A 21,648-nucleotide genomic window follows, 5' to 3' on the forward strand; every position below is an offset into this window, starting at 1 on the left:
GCGTGCTGCCCGCCCGGCTTCTGTGCAGTGCTGTTGGGTGGCCCAGAGGCCCACACTGCATCCCAGCCCATGGCATCTAGCCGCGCTCACCGTGCATCTCCGCATGGGGACTCAGGCGCTGTGACTCAGGTGGATTGGGGCACAGAGGCCCAGGGTCCCAGGTGATGCCCAGGGCCCAGAGGTCAGCTGGGACCTGCCCTTCCATGCCAGATGCTCACACTTTGATTGCTGGCCAGGCCTAGGGACCGCCCCCATGCACGAATTTCATGCACTAAGCCCCTAGTATATACGGAGTATATAAAAGGCTAATATGTTAAGTATCCAACCCTCTGACTAGTCGCTATGATGCACACTGACCACCAGAGGCAGATGCTCAATGCAGGAGCTGCCGAGCTGCAGTGACTTGGCAGCGGTGGTTCTCAGGTGACACACCCTTAAACCAGAGAGGTGGGAGCCCAATTCCTTGCCAGGCCATGCAATTCCACCTTCAGCCATGGGTTATGTTGTTGCTGGGGCACTGTTGGCCCAAATATGGTTTAGTGCACACCTGCATTTGCGTTCCACACCCTGCACAACAGCAACTTTACAGAGTACCCTCTTGCACTCTGGGACCCATCAGGGGATGTCGGAGAGCTGGTTTCAGCCCGATCCCCACAGGCTAGGCCAAGGGACCCCACCTGCCGGAGAGACCCTGCTCACTCTGCAGACCCCGGGGAGGGACCACAGGAGGTTGGCTCCAGGGCATGTCCTGCCCATCTTACCCAGTCCCGCCCTCCCCTGGCCACCTTCTAATTAATTTCCTTTCAATGTGCATGAATCCATTCACCAGATCACTAGTAATTAAATATTAGGAATTTCTTCAGAATTTAATCTACAAGAAAGCTGTTTTCAAATATTTGTGGGCCACAGAATCGATTTAGTGAATTGTGGCCAGCACTGTTTTATAATGAGGTAGAAAAAAATTGGACATAACAGAAAATGTGGTTGGACATATCAAAGTAAATGGTCAGAAGTAAAAGTATTTTTTATAAACCTTTGTTTAGTTACATATATGGGTGAGTACTGGCTTGGAATTAAAAATGTATTTCTTAATGTTTATTGTGGAACAAGATGTTGAAAGTCACTGTCTGGGAGCAGGCTCACCGGCTAGCTCTGGGAGGATGACATCTGAGGTCCATGTTGTTTTTCAGAGCCGGTCCACCCTGGGAGCAGCAGTGCAGCTTTTCCCAGGTGTGTGGAACAGCTACTGATGTGTTGCCACACCCTCCAGGATGCATTCATTTTATCAAATATTGCCAAGTTTCACCTGAAGAACAAGTTTCTGAGTGAAAAGTCTAGACCCATGCAAGTCTGACATTTGTTGTTTGAATGTGAAAACAAAACAAAACAAAACAAAACAAAACACACAATTAGGACTAAATTGGTCTTTCTCGGGCTCCAGAACCTTTTAGGAATTGCAGAAGGTCTGCAGGTCCCATGCAGTCTTGGATCCAAAGAAGATACCAGGAGGAGGAAATTGAGGCTGGGAATTCAAAAACCATGATCTCCTATAATAAGAAAGGTCTGGGAGTCAACTGAGCAGACCCACACACAAGTTCTGCTTCCTTTCAGGAAAGTGTGTTCTGTCCTGACTGACTCTGATTGTTCAAATGTCCTCCCTTTCATCCAATACAACTTTTCCTGTCACCTTCAGTCATTCTTTCTGAAAGCCAAAGAAAAAATAATTTCTCTATAGAGTCCCCAAATTGACTAATTCTAAAAAAGCTATTGATAAAAGAAAAAGTTTGATAGCCAAGGGCTTACATAATCCTCTGAATTAACCCAACTCAAATATTCTTGAGGGACTTGATCATCATTCACATTCTCCTTTGGCCAGCTTATTTGTGTCATTGGTTTAATTTTGCAGAAAACAAAATGAGTCACAAAGCCAAACTATTATATGAATGTAAAGAAACCAAATACCATTTAATAGAAACTTTATTGATATTACCAACACCCAGCCTCAGTCTCCTGTGCTCCTGACCTACTGGCTGTGAATCAGAGATTCCCATAACTCCCTCGTGGTTAGTTTGCTTGGTTAGTTTGAAGGACAGCTCACAAAACTCTGAAAATCTATTTACTTACTAGTATTAAAGAACAAACATTTAACCAAGTAAATCTGAAGATCTAAGTGTTTTTATTGAGCAATTCATGAATCAGACAGCATCCTATTTAGCAAGCAAAGAGAAGCTTTTAAGGAACTGTACAACATGGAAGGTTTTTATAGGCAGGAAAAGAGTGGGGCAAGGAAGTTATTAGCAAAAGGAAAATAAAGGATTGTTTCAAGCCAGGACTTCTTTTGGGGGAAGGGAATAGTAGAGGAGTTAATATCTCTATATATAAAAGTCCAGCGACTGAATGGCAGAACTACCAGAATGACCAGTCAACTAGTTGCTATGATGTGCACTGATCACCAGGGGGCAGATGCTCAATGCAGGAGCTGCTAGCTGCTCCCCCGGAGGTCAGTGCACTCCCACAGCAGGAGCAGCAGTTTGGCTGATTGGGATGAGCAGCGCTCCCACAGCGGGCTGATCCCCGTAGGCCACGCCCCCCACCAGTGCACATATCCATGCACTGGGCCTCTAGTACAGATTATAATAGTCACATTCCTGGGAGAGGTTAAAACTGCAATTAAGTCTTTATTTGTTTTCATGAAGGCAAATGGCCCCATTCTGGGCCTATTTCTTTTTTAACATGAGATTACTGGCTTATTAGAAAAGGATATTAAATAATACAAATCAACAGCCACATAAAGAAATACATAGGGCAAGATCCCAGACAAAGGAGCTTCTGTCCTCATGGATCTGTGTCCCAATGTGGTGGCATGTAGGCGTGTTCTGGTCCCCCAACCTGGAAGTTCTCTGAATTCCACACATAACAGGATCAGGGACAGACAGATGGAAACGAGGCACAGGGCAGGGCACAGGGCAAGGAGGCGCAGCTTCCATGCCCTCTCTGAGCAGGCCACTCTCCCAGAATCTCCATGTGTTCACCAACCTGAAGCTCTCTGAACCCTTCCTTTTGGGTTTTATGCAGGCTCTGTTACACAGGCAAGACATTAAATCACTGGCCATTGGTGATTGATTTGATCTTTAGTCCTTCTCTCTTCCCTGAAAATTAGGGGGTGGAATTGAAAGTTCCAACCCTCTATTCTGGCAACTAGCCCCCAACCTTAGGTGCTTTCCAGAAGTCACCTAGTTAACATAAACCCAGTTGTGGTAGAAAGGGGCTTGTGAATAAGGTGCCCATTTTACTTTGATGACTTTAAAGCAATTTCAGGAACTGAGGAGAAGAGACCAAATATTACAACAAAAGATGTTCCCATTGTTCTTATGCTCAGAAAATTCCAAAGAATTTGGGAGCTGTAAGCCAGGTACTGTGGACAAAATCCAATATATATTTCTTATTATAAATCACAATATCACAACCTCCTTAAAAGAAAAAAATGGCCTGTATACCATTCCCACCCTCAAATATTCAGTTCTTACTGCTCTAATAGGAACAGCTCACCTAAGTCACTCAATATGAATACATCCTAAATGAGTTGAAATTAAATACATAGACAAGAATGAAAATCAGTATGATTATGTGAATTCTTTCCTGTGTACAATGGGAAACCAGGGCTTACCTCCCTTGATGGTAGGAATAAGAAAAGCTTCAGGGCTGACAACTGGTCAAACAGGCTACAGTCCTCACTCACATTTGTGATGCCGGGGCCACTGGGACTGACAGCCAGGCCTGGTGGGCAGGTACCATGGGGGAGGGCCAAGTCCCCCGGGCTTTCTCAAACACCCACACAAACCGCTCCCCTGTGAGCCTGGGTCCGCGGTCAGGCTGTTAGCTTAGGCACAAATCCCGCCTGCTCAAACATGACAGACACACACTCAGTGCTCCATTAAGGAGCTTGTATTTCACTCCCGACTCTGCGAGAGCCTGTCATCAACTCTGGGTGCGACGCTGAGCTGGGCAGGGTGGGCAGCAGACTGGTGTGCACACCTTTCACTCTCCCGGGCCTGGACTGAAGCCCCAGCCCCAATTCCACATGCAAACATGGCCTTGGCAAGCAGACCCCCAGCTTGCTTTATGTAGAGCAAGAAACCACTGTCAAGCAGCTCAGTTGGCTGGGCTGCAGAACTGGCCCAGGCCCGACTGCAGGGTGTCCGGGAGGAGCAAGGAGGGACTTGGCAGCAGCTGCAGGAGCGCCTCCCCTTGGCCTTGGCGTGGGCATGCAGACCAGTGCTGTGTCCATCCCTGAACCCTCCTGCCTCCAGCTCCTCTTGGTAAAATCTCTGCTACCTCGGTCAGGCCGCCTCTCAGCATTGGACCTGTCCCAGTAGTTTTCAATAACCAACCCTCCCCAGGAGGCTCTGCCGCTGATCCCCTGGTCTGCCATGCCCTCACAATGCTACCAAACTGCAGAACCAAGTGAACTTGTGGGCTATAATCTCAGCTCCATGTCATGCCGTGGCCTCAGGCTCCTCCTGCCACATGGCAGTCCCGCCTCGGTGAGTGGAGACGCCCAGTCACAGCTGCGGTTGGTACTGTACCGCACTCACTGTCTAGGTGTCTGAGACCTCATTCAGGGGTCGCCAAGGTCCTGCCTGTCAGCCTCCACTCTTCCCGGGGGTTTGTTGTGCACATGTGTGCTTTGTGAAAGGAAAGGAGCCAAGGCACTGGCAAGTGGAGAAAGAGGTCTGACTCTCTCAAAATGAATTGATTTAATACAGAAGGGTTTTTTTCTTTTCCTCAGAAACAGAAAGCCATCCATCAACACCAGCCACCGTTTGAGGGAGTTAGTGTTATGAAGGATGCGTAATCATACAGCAGCTCACCTGCATGTCCTTGCTCGCTCTCTCACTTGACCCTTACACATGGGACTTAGGCAGAACAGAGCTCTCATCATTTTACAGAGGTCAAGTATATGAGCACCCCAAGGTCATCCAGGGAGGTAGGTGGCCAGGGTGGTAAAGGGAGGGATGTGGGTATGTAATCCAGTACTCTGTCCCTTATACACATCAACCTGGGACTGTGATCCACGTGACTCTCACAGCCCCCCACCCCGGGCAGCAGCACCTCATGTCCTTCTGCCGTGGGAGTCTGCCCACCCCATATGCTTCCCTCCTGACCAGAGACTCTGCCTCACCAATGAGACTCTGCCTCAGCAGAAAGCAGAGGTGCAGGGCAAACAGCAGAATGTCATCATGGCACAACATCAATCCACCTATGAAGCACCTACTCCTATTGTCAATTTATCAATGGCTCCCTTGCTGTACTCTCATGAACAGCCAGTGGAAACAGAGCCAGACCTATGAAATATGTTTTCCCTGCCAGGAGGCACAATGGTCAGAGTTGTCAGGAGGGCATTGGGGAAGCATTACAGAAGGAGAGAGTCTTCCTTTCTGGCTTCAATCTGCTGTCTTGTCAGGCTCCTGCCACACACGTGGTCTCTCCAACAGTGGGTCCCACAGCCCCTGAGGAGAGGAGCTCCCCTCCAGCCCCACCACTGGGGTTTCTGAGCAGAGCGCCTCTGATGAGATGCCTCCTTGCGAACAGCTTTCTCTAACAGAAACCTGCTAGAGGGCAGGTTTCCAGCACACTCTGAAGGATGGATTTCCAGGAAGTTTCACTGGCGCAGCACTGCATGGGTGGCTCTGTTATTCAGGGATCCATGTCCATGACCTTTCAAAAAGGTCTGGGCCTCAGGGCAGGGACTTGGAGCCCTTTCTTGGGCACTCAATCTCAGCCTTAGGGTGGTGGCCACTCCTTATATATCTGCTGTATCTTTATTCTTTCGAATGCTCTTCTCTTCTAGTCAGTCCTCCAGGACTCCAATCCCCTGTGATAGCTAACAATTCTTTATATTGAATTTTCCTTGTTCAAATTACTGTGGGAGCCCTGGCTGGGTGTCTCAGTTGGTTGAATCATCATCCCAAACACCAAAAGGTTTTGGGTTTGATTCCCAGTCAGGGAAAATACCTAGGTTGTGAGTTCAATCCCCCAGGAGGGACGTGTAAGGGAGGCAACCAATCAATGTTTCTCTTTCACATCAATGTCTCTCTCTCTCTCTCTCACTCTCTCTTTCTCTCCCTCTCACCAATAAACATATCCTCAGGTGAAGATTAAAAAAAAAAATTGCTGCCCAGCCAGTGTGGCTCAGTGCTTGAGCATTAATCCATGAACCAAGAGGTCACTGGCAAGTGGAGAAAGAAGTCACTGGTTTGATTCCCAGTCACTAGGTTGCCAGCTGGATCCCTAGTAGGGGGCATGCAAGAGGAAGCTGATCAATGTTTCTCTCTCATTGATGTTTCTATCTCTCTATCCCTCTCCCTTCCTCTCTCTCTAAAATCAATTAAAAAATGCTTTTTTAAAAATTACTAAGTGGTTTATGTCTCCTGATTGGATCCTGGCTGACTCACCTCCCCAATAGCTATAATTTTCCCCCTGAAAAACAGCATTGGCTTTCTAGATCCTGAGGAGGGAGATCAGGCCAATGAAAGATGTGGAAATCAGGCCATATTGGGCATAATGTAGAATGAAGAGCGGTGGAAGGAATTGTTGGCCAATGTGATCTTCTGCCTGTGCATTCCTGATAGCTGGCTGAGGAAATGGACTTGGGCCTGTTCTGCTGGACTCAGAAGTCATAGAGAGAGATTACCAACAGGCAAAATCTATGGGAGTGAAGAGAGGGCATATCCCAATTCAACTAAGTAAGAACCTCCTAATAATTCTGGCTGCTTCCACTAGGCCTGGGTCTGCCCCAGCCGGCTGAATAAGGGGAGTGCAGGCTGAACAATTGTTTGGAGGAAGTTATGGAGGGGGTTGGGGCATAATGGAAGGGATTTCTAAGAATCCATTATTCTGAAAGATTTTTAACAAATAAAATATAGAGCAGAACATTGCAAAGATAAAACAATAAGAGCCAAATAATAACATTAGACACCTTTGACCGAAAACCTGGGTCCTCATGTCATCCTCACCTGGTATAACTAGTAAAGTCATTATAAAAAAGTTTCTGTTCTGTTTTTAATATTTTGATATGACATTTCTAACTGAATAAAAGCAACGTGTCAATAATTACACTGAAATCACAGTTATATTGGTACTTTAAATATATTTAACCATCTGAGTAAATTACATTTTCAACTAAGGTAAAAACAGTCAACTAAGGTAAAAACAGTATTACCTGCATGTATATATTGTATAGTTCTATAATTTAATTTTCACTTTAATCATAAAACTCATTTGCTGTTTTTTATCCTAGGAACCCAAGGGCTGCTTAACATAGACATTTATGGTGCACTAAAGTTACTGTGAGACTATTTAAATAGTTACATTAAGTGCACATAAATTTATGGTTCTATAAATGTCCTCTTGAACTGTATAAGATATAGTTCTCCTGGAAGCCTAGCTAAGAAATTCAAACCTAGTTTAATAACTAATTTCCAATCAGCAAGTAACATTTTTATCTTCATTGCTCTAAGTTAATGAACCTAACAATTACACAGAAAAGGTCTGACTAATCAATCCAGTAATTTAACAAATATCTACTACTTGTCTCTTCCAGCCTCTGAAGAGAGCAATGAGAAAGACAAATGTGGCCCTGCCTCCCACAGTGAAAAAATCATGTTTCCTCATATAAGTGGTACACAGAATTCTGAGAGTGATGTGGGTGTGGGAGAACCTGAGAGGAAGGTGTGTCAGTAAGGCCTCCTTGAAGAATGGACATTTAGGCTGTGTCCATTTAGGCTGGAAGGTTGGAGGCAAGAGGCAAGGGAGTGGGAGGAGGGGGTGAATATTGTACATCATATACTCTCTATGTAAGAACATGGCAGGAGCAAACATTTAAAAACAAAGGGCACAAGGACTGAGGGGAGGGGAGATGGGGAGGAAGTCAGGAACCAGATCCTTGTGGATCTCACAAGCCACATTATAGATTTGGAACTTTATATTTAGCTTATCCATCTCTATTCTTTGTTAAACAAAATTATCTTTACTGTTGAAAATATTAAAGAACCTTCCTTTTCCTCCACTGCCCCCTCCACCCCACTCCTGCCCCACACCAGGCCTTCACTGCACTATTATCTGTGTCAATGGGTTATGCATATATTCATGTAAGTTCTTTGGTTAATCTCTTCCCAACTCCCCTACCCCCTTCCCTTAGAGATTCAGCAGTCGGTTCCATGCTTCCATGTAATAAAGATGAATATTGAAAATCATTCTGAATCTTAATGTCATAACCCATCAAAGTGTGTGTGTCTGGGTATGCACACATGTGAATTAGTGTATATATTCATCGGGATTAGATGTAAGAAATATTTCTTACCACTCATTCTAATCAAATTGTAGAAAATAGTACTATATTATGTTTGCACTAAGAAAGCATAGAAGGCTTTTAAATCACAATGATATGACCTGACTACATTATGAAAGTTTTATCCTGGTGGCAGAGAAGAAATGCACTGGTGAGGAGTGAAACTAGAAGCGAGAGAAGTACCTGCAGTTGAAAAAGTTCATTCTGCCTTAGATCTGGGGATGGAAGAGACAAACCTGAGAAGCATTTGGAAAGAGGCACACAAAGATTTGGCCATAGAATAAGCATGCAAAGTGAGGGACAGGGGGAGTCATGTCTGCCATCCGGGATTCTGGCCTGAGCAATGGCTTGAATAGTGGGGCCATCTTCTACCAAAAGGAATCATGTGGAGGCAGCACATGGGCACGGGGAGTGAACGGCTCTATATAGAAATGTCCAGTTTGAAGTTTCTGCAAAACATCAACTTGGAGATGTTAAGTAAGTAGCTGGATACATGGCTCTGGAGCTTAGGAGAGAGGTCAGGACTGCGAATGAAGATTGATTCAGACATTTATTCGGCAAATGTTTTTTGAACTCTACCCATGTACCAGGCACTGTACTATGTTCTAGAGTCTAGACACACTTTAGTAAGCAGACATTAGCACTTCCCCCTTGGAACTTAGAGCAATAGCCATTTAAATGAGATTCTAAGTCAAAGGAGTGGATATGCTTGCTGAGAGCAAGAGTTTTAAATACAAATAAATAGGTTTAGAATTTCAAAATATAAGATTGAAATAAGAGTAGCTGAGAGACACAAAATAACTTCCGAATAGGCAGATGTGTCTCAAGCCTTATCCAAAAGCAGATAGAAGGAGTATCTAAATCGAATAACATCCATCCAGAATTGGCAAAGTGGACACAGATGGTGAGACAATTTTCAGCCAAGAAGGGCAGAGGATGCCTGGAGAATGGTAGGATCAGGGATCTGGGCTGGAGAGAGTTGCGAGACCTCCAAGCCAAGAGAGTCAGAAAGAAGCCACATGGCACCAAGTCCTCATCCCTTGGGGACAGGCATAACATCTGACCGTGGAAAGGAAGTCCACAGGGCTGCTGGTGGAAGGGGATTCTAGATCTAAGTTCACAGCCATGAGAGGCTGAGCCCAGAGTGGGCGGCCTGAACAACTGCCCAAGCCACACGGTGCCGGGGGGAGAGAAACTCTCAGTGGTGCAGTTGTTTACCCTCTTTTTGGTCTTTGCTTTAATTTGCTAAACCCAGTTCATAGGACCTTTCAAATACAAACACCCATGGCTGAGGTGCAGATGGAGGTAAGGACTTGCAGAGTCTGGGGAGAGACTGTGGAGGAGAGCAGGTTGGGGAACAGTGACTGGGAGTCAGGCTCTGGGACATTCCTGACATTCTGGACCTAAGCAGCCATTTTTTCCCTGAAGAGCTAGCCCCTCCCAGCAGTTTTCAGGCAACCAATAGAGCCATACCCATACTACACCCTGAGTAGTACAAAGGACACAAAAAATCTGAATAGCCCCTAAGAGCCCTAAGGGACTGGGTTGAAGAGAGGCCATTCAGTTCCAGAAAGCAATACAACAACCTCCATAACTATAGCCCTGTCAGAAATAGCCCCTTGAGAGATTAAGATTGACAGTGGGCAGATAGGCTAAGTGGGCAGATTGGTCTCGCCTGCTGGCAGTCAAGGTGGTGGAGATAGATACAAACAGAGGAGCAGTGGATCACTTGGAACTTCAACATGATACTGACTACCTAACAGGAAACTGAGAAGTGGCAGAAAGTACAGAAGAGTGGGATCTTAAACCAGCCCCCATGGGGCATTAAAACTCAGCTGAAACAAATGACATTTCACTTTCTTTTTAATCTTTTATTTAAAACTAGAGGCCTGGTGCACAAAATTCATGCATGGGGGATGGGGTTCCTCAGCCTGGCCTGCACCCTCCCCAATCTGGGACTCCTCAGGGGATGTCCAACTGCTGGTTTAGGCCCAATCCTGCAGTCAGACATGCCTCTCGCAATCTGGGACCTCTGGCTCCTAACCGCTAGCCTGCCCGATCACCCCTAACCCCTCTGCCTGTCTGCCTGATTGCCCCTAACCACCTCTGCCTGCCTGATCACCCCTAACCACCTCTGCCTGCCTGACTGCCCCTAACTGCCTCTGCCTTGGCCCCACACCCGGGACCCAGGCTTCCCTCCTTCGACTGGCCACAGGTGCCCAGAACCACAGGCGGGCAGCTTCCTGGGCCCAGCTTTGTGAGGAAGGACGTCTGGAAGACGTCTGGTCTAATTAGCATATTACCCTTTTATTAGTATAGATTTTTTCTTTATTTTTTGTTTGGTTTTGATTATCTCTATATTTTTTATTTTTTTGCAATATTTTTTCCTTATTCTATTTTTATTTTTTATTGTTATTGTATCTGATTTTTTATTTTTTATTAATTTATTTTTTTCTTCTTTCTCTTTCTTTTCCTCTTATCCACTCATCCTCTTTCTACCTCCTCTGTACTGAACTGAGATCTTCCTCATATTCATTCAATTACTTAACTTTACTTTCTGTATATACACTCTTTCTCTACAAATTCTGCCCCCACCTTCTTTTCTGGGTGTTTGTTGTTTGCATTATTTGGTTTATCTGTTTGTTATGTGGTGTTTTCTCCCAATATATGTATACATATACATTTTTTCTTATTCTCCCTTTTTCTTCTTTTTCTTTTCACTCTTACTATTTTTTCTATCATCTATTTCATTTTTACTCTCTTTTCTCGCCCGTAATTCTCCTTTCTTGGGTGGTTACTTCTATTGGGGTTATTGGTGTCATGAGTACATTCATATTTTGTTCCCTTTGTGTCGTGTCTTGTTGAGCTGTATTTTGTGCTGTTTGGTCAACATGGTAGAGAGTGAGCCACATAGCCAGACACCTTGAGAGAAGACTCCATCCACGAATGGGACAATAGCACTCAAGACCCACCCATGCCAAGAGAACCCAAATATCCCAAGGAGGCATCCCTAGATTGCCAAGCCCAGAAGACCAGAGAGATTGTACCACTGGTCCACAAAACATGTACTATATAAGACAAACTCAAAAAATCTGGGAGGGCATAGAAGTTTGATCTGATATATAGAAACAATCAAAATAGAACAGCAAAAATGGGGAGAAAAAGAAACAACCCCCACTTGAAATAAAAGGAGGCATCACCAGAAAATGAGATAAATGAAATGGAGGCAAGCAAGTTGTCAGAAAAAGAATTCAGAGCAATGGTTATAAGGACACTGAAAAGGATGGAAGACAAATTCAACAACATGTGTAAGTACCAAGAGGAAATTAAGAAGAATCAAGAGGAAATGAAGAATGACATAGCCACAATAAAGAACACAATGGAAAATTTCAATAATAGCCTGAAGAAGCTAAGACCACATCAGCGAGTTAGAAGACAAGGTAGAAAAAACCACCCAATCACAATAGCAACAGGAAAGGAAACTTAACAATTAGGAGGAGAGCCTAAGGGAGCTTTGGGACAACACAAAATGAAACAAGAACTGCATAATAGGGGTGCCAGAAGGAGAGGAAGTGGAGCAAGGAATAGAATACCTGTTTGAAGAAATAATGACATAACACTTCCATGATGTTGGGAAGAAAAAAGCCACACAAATCCAATAAGCATATCGAGTCTCAAACAAGATGAACCCAAAAAAACTGACACCATTACACATCATAATTAAACTGTCAAACATCAACAACAAAGTAAGAAATCTTAAAGGCTGCCAGAAAGAAACAGAAAGTTACCTATAAGGGATCTCCAGTTAAAATATCAACTGACTTCTCAACAGAAACACATATCAGGCCAGAAGGGAATGGAATGAAATATTCAAAGTGATGCAAAGCAAAGGAGTGAATCCAAGAATACTATACCCAGCAAGGCTATCATTCAAAATTGAAGGTGAATCCAAGAGCTTCATAGACAAAAAAGGACTAAGGGAGTTTATTATCACCAAGCCAGCAATGCAAGAAATGCAAAAGAAACTGCTGTAAAAAACAATAGCAAGGAAAGAAGGAATACCAGCATAAAGAATAAAACTGGAGAAACCAAGATGGCAGCCTAGGTAAACACCAGAAATTGCTGCCTCCCACAACCACTTCAAAAATACAACTAAAAGACAAAATGGACATCATCCAGAACCACAGGAAGGCTGGCTGAGTGTAAATTCTACAACTAGAAGGAAAGAGAAAAGCACACTGAGACTCAGAGGAGAAAACACAGATGCCCAGAGGAGGTGCAGAAGTAAAGTGCAGAGGTACGGAGGCACACATGGAAAGGGCTGGCAACTGAGGAAACGGTTGTCTTTTTCAATCGGGAGGGAGTCTAAAGCTCCCGCTCTGAACTCCAGTTCCGGGTGAGTCTCTGGGGACCCAGACTCATACGGGGAGAAACTGGACTGTCTGGCATCAGTCGGAACTCGAGGGCGGCTTTCTCTCAGAGGTGCTTTCAGCTATTACCGGGACACTGAGACATGGGGCTCCTTAGGGTAGGACTGAGCAGCCATAGCTGTTTGCTCCACCCTGTTGATCCCCTGAGACCTCACCCCACCCATGCTGTGCACAGAGGCTTTTGCATATGAATGGCCTGGCCCTTTGCCATCTGAAAATTACCTAACAAACTGCAGCTGGGTCAGAGAGACCCAGAACTTCCAAAAGAAGGCCCAAGGCCCCACAGCAGTTTGCATTGTTTCACAACTGGGCCTCATCTGGGCACCTCCAAACCCCAAACAAAGAAGAGGAATCTGCAGATCTCTCCATAGCTCCTGCTAGGCAGAGGCTAAATTAGCACCTCCTTAGAGATCCAAGAGCCAGTCTACCCAGTGGTCAGAGTGGGACCATCCAGATTGCAACTCATCAGATCCATAAGGGACACACTAAGGGGGCAGACTCAGCAAACACCAAAGGCCCACTGAAGCAAGTCTTGCCCCAGAAGGGTGTCTCCAGCACAGAAGTTCTCCCACTGTAGACACAGCTGATTCTCACAGCCAATTGGCCTGGAGGTCAATTCCTCCCACTGATACCAACAACAATCAAGGCTTAACTACAATAAGACTGTGCACAAAGCCCAACAAGGGGTGCACCAAGAGTGTCCACCTCAGGTTACTGGGGAGGCTGAGCCACTGGGCCCTATAGGACACCTAGCACAGAAAGCCACTCTATCAACACAGTGAAGCAGCCAAAATGAGGAGACAAAAAAACAGGTCACAAAAGACAGAAAAGGAGGAAAGCAAACTACTGGATATAGAGTTCAAAACCACGGTTATAAGGTTACTAAAGAATCTTCTAGAAACCGCCAATAAATTTAGTGAGACCCTCCATAAATCTAGGGAGACACTCGAGGATATGAAAAAGGACCAACTAGAAATTAAGCATACACTGACTGAAATAAAGAATATTATGTAGAGATCCAACAGCAGACTAGAGGATCCCAAGAATCAAGTCAAAGATTTGAAATATGAAGAAGCAAAGCACACCCAACTGGAAAAACAAAAAGAAAAAAGAATCCAAAAATATGAAGATAGTGTAAGGAGCCTCTGGGACAACTTCAAGTGTACCAACATCCGAATTATGGGGGTGCCAGAAGAAGAGAGAGAGCAAGATATTAAAAACCTATTTGAAGAAACAATGACAGAAAACTTCCCCTACCTGGTGAAAGAAATAGACTTACAAGTCCAGGAAGCGCAGAGAACCCCAAACAAAAGGAATACAAGAAACATCATAATTAAAATGCCAAGAGCAAAAGACAAAGAGAGAATCTTAAAAGAAGCAAGAGAAAAAAAGTCAGTTACCTACAAGGGGGTACCCATACGACTGTCAGCTGATTTCTCAACAGAAACTATGCAGGCCAGAAGGGAGTGGCAAGAAATATTCAAAGTGATGAATACCAAGAACCTACAACCAAGATTACTTTACCCAGCAGAGCTATCATTCAGAATTGAAGGTCAGATAAAGGGCTTCACAAATAAGAAAAAGCTAAAGGAGTTCATCACCACCAAACCAGCATTACATGAAATGCTGAAACGTATCCTTTAAGAAGAGGAAGAAGAAAAAGGTAAAGATACAAATTGTGAACAACAAATACACATCTATCAACAAGTGAATCTAAAAATCAAGTGAATAAATAATCTGAAGAACAGAATAAACTGGTGAATATAATAGAATCAGGGGCATAGAAAGGGAGTGGACTGACTATTCTTGGGGGGGGGAAAGGGTGGGGAGGTGCAGGAAGAGACTGAACAAAAATCGTACACCTCGCCCTGACCAGTTTGGCTCAGTGGATAGAGCGCCAGCCTGAGGACTCAAGGGTCCCAGGTTCAATTCCAGTCAAGGGCATGTCCCTTGGTTGCGGGCACATCCCCAGTGGGGGGTGTGCAGGAGGCAGCTGATCGATGTTTCTCCCTCATCGATGTTTCTGACTCTCTCTCCCTCTCCCTTCCTCTCTGTGAAAAATCAACAAAAATATATTTTTTAAAAAAAGAATAAAAATGGCGACAAACAAGTACCTATTAATAATAACCTTAAATGTAAATTGATTAAATGCTCCACTCAAAAGACATAGGGTAGGCAAATGGACAAGAAAACATGACACATATATTTGCTATCTACCAGAGACCCACCTCAGAAAAAAAGGACTCACACAATCTGAAAGTGAAGGATAGGGGAAAATTTTTCAGGCAAAAGGAAATGAGAAAAAAGCTGGGGTAGCAATACTTATATCAGACAAAATAGACCTCAAAGTGAAGGTCATAACAAGAGATAAGGAGGGCCACTTCATGAACTAAAGGGAGCAACTCAACATGAGAATATAACTCTGGTAAACATATATGCACCCAATACAGGAGCACCCAAAGACATAAAAGAACTTCTGGAAGATATCAAGGGAGAGATCAACAACAGTACAATCATAGTAGGGGAATTTAATACCCCATGGACACCACTGGATAAATCTTTTAAACAAAAATCAGCAAAGAAACAGCAATCCTAAATGACTCACTAGATCAGATAAACTTAATTGACATCTTCAGAACATTTTACCCCAAAGCCACAGAATATACATTCTTCTCAAGTGCATATGGGACATTTTCAAAGATAGACCAGATATTAGGATGCAGGCAAAGTCTCTTCAAATTCAGGAAGATAGAAATCATATCAAGCATCTTCTCAGATCACAATGGCATAAAATTAGAAATCAATGACAATGAAAAAAAATCAAACATGTGGAGGCTAAATAGCATGCTATTAAACAATGATTGGGTTACCAAAGAGATCAAAGAAGAAATAAAAAGCATCCTAGTAACGAACGACAATGAAAACACAACAATCCAAAATCTATGGGACAGAGTGAAAGCAGTCCTGAGAGGGAAGGTCATAGCTCTACAGGCCCACCTCAAAAAACAAGAAAAACTGGTAATAAAGTATCTAACCCTTCAACTTAAAGAATTAGGAAGAGAGCAACAAGAAAAGTCCCAAATATGCAGGAGGAAGGAAATAATAAAGATTGACATAGAGACAATATATATATATATAATCAAATAAAACCAAAAGCTGGTTCTTTAAAAGGATAAACAAGATTGATGAACCTCTAGCCAGGCTCACCAAGAAACCAATAGAGAGTATCCAAATAAACAAAATCAGAAATGGAAGAGGTGAAGTAACAACAGACCACACAGAAATACAAAGGATTGCCAAAAAAACAAACAAAAACAAACAAAACAAAAAAACCCAAAACTCTGAACAACTCTACTCCTACAAGCTGGACAACCTTGATGAAATGGCCATATTCTTAGAAAAATACAAGCGTCCAAAACTCAATAGGAAGAATAAAAAAAACCTGAATAGAACTATAACTACTGAAGAAATTAAAGCAGTCATCAAAAATCTTCCAGCAAACAAAAGCCTGGGTACAGTCAGCTTCACAGGGAAGTTTTACCAAACATTCAAAGAAGAACTAAAATCTACCTTTCTCAAAATATTCCAAAAAATTCAAGAGGAAGGCACACTTCCAAGTTCTTTCTATGAAGCCATCATTACCCTAATTCCAAAACCAGATAAAGACAACACAAAGAAATAGAACTATAGGCCAATATCCATGATGAACACAGATGCTAAAATCCTCAACAAAATTCTAGCAAATCGGATCCAGCAATACATTACAAAGATCATACTCCATAACCAAGTGGGATTTATTCCGGTGATGCAAGGATGGTACAATATCTGCAAATCAATAAATGTGATACATCACATAAACAAACTGACTTAATCATATCAATCAATGCAGAAAAAGCATTTGACAAAATCCAACATCCTTTCTTGATAAAAACTCTCAGCAAAGTGGGAATAGAGGGTACATACCTCAACAGAATAAAAGCCTTATATGACAAACCTACAGCCATCATCATATTCAATGGGCAAAAACTAAAACCATTTCTCCTAAGAACAGGAACAAGACAGGGATGCCCACTTCCACCACTCCTGTTCTACATAGTATTAGAAGTGCTAGCCATAGTGAACAGTCAAGAAGAAGAAATAAAAGGCATCACAATTGGAAAAGAAGATATAAAACTGACATTATTTGCAGATGACATGATATTGTACATAGAAAACCTTAAAGACTCCATCAAAAAACTACTAGACTAAATAAATGAATTTGGCAATGTAGCAGGATACAAAATTAACACCTAGAAATCTATGGCTTTTTTATACACCAATAATGAACTCACAGAAAGAGAAACTAAAAAAACAACCCCATTTACCATTGCAACAAAAAAATTAAGATACCTAGGAATAAACTTAACCAAAGAAGTAAAGGACCTGTATTCAGAAAATTACAGGACACTGAATAAAAAGATAAAGGAAGATATAAACAAATAGAAAAATATACCATGTTCACGGATTGGTACAATCAACATCCTTCAAATGTCCATACTACCCAAAGCAATCTATAGATTCAATGCAATCCCCAGTAAAATACCAAGGGCATATTTCAAAGACCTAGAACAAACTCTCCAAAAATTCATCTGGAATTAAAGAAGACCTGAATAGCTGCAGCAATCTTGAGAAAGAGCAAAGTTGGAGTGATCATAATATCAGATATCAAGCTACATTACAAAGCCACTGTCCTGAAAACTGCCTGGTACTGGCACAAGAACAGACATATGGACGAATGGAACAGAACAGAGATTCCAGAAATCAACCCAGGCCATTGTGCTCAATTAATATTTGACAAAGGAGGCAAGAGCATACAATGGGCTCAAGGCAATCTGTTCAATAAATGGTGTTGGAAAAGTAGACAGATACATGCAAAAAAAAAATTAAACTAGACCACCAACTTACACCATACACAAAAATAAACTCAAAATGGATAAAGGACTTCAAAGTCATATGGGAAACCATAAAAATCTTAGAAGAATCCATAGGTAGCAAAATACCAGACATATGTCATAGCAATATCTTTACCAATACAGCTCCTAGGACAATGGAAACTAAGGAGAAAATAAACAAATGGGACTACATCAAAATTAAAAGCTTCTGCACAGCAGAAGAAACCAGCAACAAAACAATAAGAAAGCCCACTGCATGGGAGAACATATTTGGCAATGTAACTTATGATAAGGGTTTAATCTCCAAAATTTATAAGGAACTCATACAACTTAACAAAAGGAAGATAAACAAACCAATCAAAAAATGGGTAAACAACCTAAACAGACACTTTTCAAAAAAGGACATATAGAAGGCCAAGAGACATATGAAAACATGCTCAATATCACTAATCATCCAAGAGATGCAAATCAAAACGACAATGAGGTACCATCTCATACCTGTCAGAATGGCTATCATCAATAAATCAACAAAGAAGTGCTGGCGAGGATGCGTAGATAAAGGAACCCTCTTGCACTACTGGTGGGAATGTAGACTGGTGCAAACACTGTGGAAAATAGTGTGAAGATTCCTCAAAAATAAATAAATAAATGTAGTGCATCTGTGTACAGTTCACAGTGACATCTCGTGTCAACACAGAAAAATGAGTTCCACAGGGCAAAATAGTACTCAGAATGACTTTGAACAAGAATGGTTTCATTGGATTAGTGTGACCTATTCATAAAAAGGACAATTTACTCAATAAACCCACCAATAAAGGACCACTCGATTCAAAACACTAATGAAGTAAGGTAGGGGACTGTGTCATTTGAGACTATGAATGTACTAAAGCAATATTCCCTGGAGACCACATCTTCCATATGAATCCCCGAGTGCTGACAGATGTGGCTTTGATATATCATCATGTTCAAGCCAGAAACGAAGGAAGATGTCAACTGACCTGTAAATTGTAACATGCAGTTTTCTTTACAAAGCTTTTCAGGGCTCGAGTCTCAGTTTTCTAACCAGCAGAAAGTGTCTGTGCTGCACATTTGATATGACTCACAGGGTGGGCTAATCTTGTCAACTCAGAAACTTGTCATTTATTTTTTATTGAGACTTACAAAAGTAGTCTCAGCAACATCTTTAACATCATGGCTTCCTCAAAGTGCTCAAGGATGGTGGGGAAAAGCGCAGATGAAGAAAGTGTTACACTGGAAGATGAAATTGTGATTAAGCATGTTATGGCAAAGCTATTAAAGCCAATAGTTCATATTTGAATCCCTAAAGAGATTCATTTAGTTCTGCTAGCTGTGTAAAGATGGTCCCTTCAGAGTACAAGTGCATAACATTTGTTGAAAATAATATCAACTAAACTAGACTGCCAGAAATGGAAAAACAGGCACTAACATCTTATCTCCTCCCAGACATCCAGTCTTGCTGAGTGAGGAAGAACTAAGGTTACCTGAGTCCTTTGAATCAGACTTGTGGCACAGAGAGCCCAAAAGTTCCCAGGCACTGCTGGGACAGCAGGGGGCGATGTTAGTCCGCACTGTGGACACCCCCAGCCACCGCCTGTTGCTAAGGGAGATCTCTAATCCTCAGCTGCCGCCCTGGCCCAGCAAATAGGACTAGAACAGAAAGTGGACACAGATAGTGCCCTGAAAGTGCAGGGGAAATTTTCCTGCTGTTAAGACATGAGGCATGGAACACAAGGGGGCATACCAACATTCCCCCCGCCCCCCCCCCCCGCCCCATTAGTTTGCTTTTGCTCAGTTTAAACAAAGAAAACAAATCATGGTTTTCAAGGTCATAAACTAAGGTCACATGTAGATACCATGAGAATGGTCAGTAACATGAGATTTAGGGATGGAGAAGGGCATCAGGACTGTGGCTCCACACCAATGCATCTGATCCAACTGCCCCTCCTATCTGAATCAGAGCCTTTCTTTTCCTTCTTCCTTCCTCCTCCTCCTCCTCCTCCTCCTCCTCCTCCCCCTCCCCCTCCCCTTCTTCCTTCCCTTCTTCCTCCTCCTCCTCCTTCTTCTTCTTCTCCTTCTTTTTCTTCTTCTTCTTCTTCTTCTTCTTCTTCTTCTTCTTCTTCTTCTTCTTCTTCTTCTTCTTCTTCTTCTTCATTTATTTAGAGAAACATCAATTTGTTGTTCCACTCATGTATGCATTCATTGATTAATTTTTGTATGTGCCCTGACAGGGATCAGACCTGCAACCTTGGTGTATCAGGATGATGCTCTAACCAACTGAGCTACCCAACCAAGGTTCTCTTTTTTTAATGGGCCTGCAATCCGAGTCTTCAGATATCATTTATTTTAATGTAAATGTCTTCCTCAGCCCCAACCAGCTGAAATTATATTTAATAGGATAGGACACAAGATGAGCCTCTTAGTGTTTATGGGAGGTCCTATGGACATAAAAAGAGGTCCTATGGAAAGTAATCTCACAGGGTGATCCGGTCATATGTTTTTATTGTTGACAGTATTACAGATGTCCCCCAACGTCTCTCTGCCCTTGGATACCCTCCACCTAGCCCCTGCCCAACTCCATGTCTTCACCACACTATTGTTTGTGTCCACAGGCCATTCATATATGCTTATAAGTCCTTTGGTTAATCACTTCCTATCCCGTACACACCCTCTCCCGTCTGAGCTCTGTCGTTCTATTCCATATATCCATGACTCTGGACCTATCTTTTTGTCAAGTTATTTTGTTTATTAGATTCCACATAAAAGTGAGATCATGTGATACTTGTTTTTCTCTAACTGGCTTATTTGCTTAGCATAATAATCTCTTATCCATGCTGCTGCAAAGGGTAAGAGATCCTTCATTTTTACAATATAGTATTCCATTGTGTAAATGTACCACAGCTTTTTTATCCACTCATCTACTGATGGTCACTTGGGCTGTTTCTAAATCTTAGATATTGTAAATAATGCTACTATGAACTTAGGTGTTCATATATTCTTTCTGTTGGTGTTTTGGGAGTCTTAGTCTATATTCCTAAAAGTGGGATCACTGAGTCAAATAGCAGTTCCATTTTTTAATTTTTTGAGGAAACTCCATACTGTTTTCCATAGTGGCTGCACCAGTCTGCATTCCCATCAGCAGTGTACTAGGGTTCCCTTTTCTCTACATCTTCATCAGCACTTGACATTTGTTGATTTGTTGATGGTAGCCATTCTAACAGGTGTGCGGTGATACCTCAATGTCATTTGAATTTGCATCTCTCTGATGATCAGTGACTTTGAGCATTTTTTCATATGTCTCTTGGCCAACTGTATGTCCTCTTTAAAGAAGTATCTATTCAGGTCCTTTGCCCTTTTTTAAATTGAATGGTTTATATTCCTTTCAAGTTGTATGAGTTTCTTAGATATTTTGGAAATTAACCCTTATTAGATGTATCATTGGCAAATATGTTCTCCCATACAGTGGGTTCCCCTTTCATTTTGATGCTGGTTTCTTTTGCTGTGCAGAAGCTTTCTATTTTGATATAGTCTCATTTGTTTATATTTTCCTTTGTTTCTCTTGCCCTAAGAGATGTATTGGTGACAATACTGCCTATGTTTTCTTCTAGAATTTTTATACCTTCATGACTTACATTTAAATGTTTTATCCATTTTGAGTTGATTCTTGTTAATGGTGTAAGTTGATGGATTAGTTTCATCTTTTTGCATATATCTGTCCAGGTTTCTCAGCACCATTTGTTTAAGAGACTCTCTTTAATCCATTGTATGTTCTTGCCTCCTTGGTCAAATATTAATTGACCCTAATGGTGTGAGTCAATTTCTGAGGTTTCTGTTCTAATCCATTGTTCTATATGTCTGTTCTTGTGCCAGTACCAGAAATTGTGTTTTAATTATAATGGCTTTGTAGTAAAGTTTGATA

This window comes from Myotis daubentonii, chromosome 3, assembly GCF_963259705.1.
Source record: "Myotis daubentonii chromosome 3, mMyoDau2.1, whole genome shotgun sequence".
In the NCBI taxonomy this organism is placed as follows: domain Eukaryota; kingdom Metazoa; phylum Chordata; class Mammalia; order Chiroptera; family Vespertilionidae; genus Myotis; species Myotis daubentonii.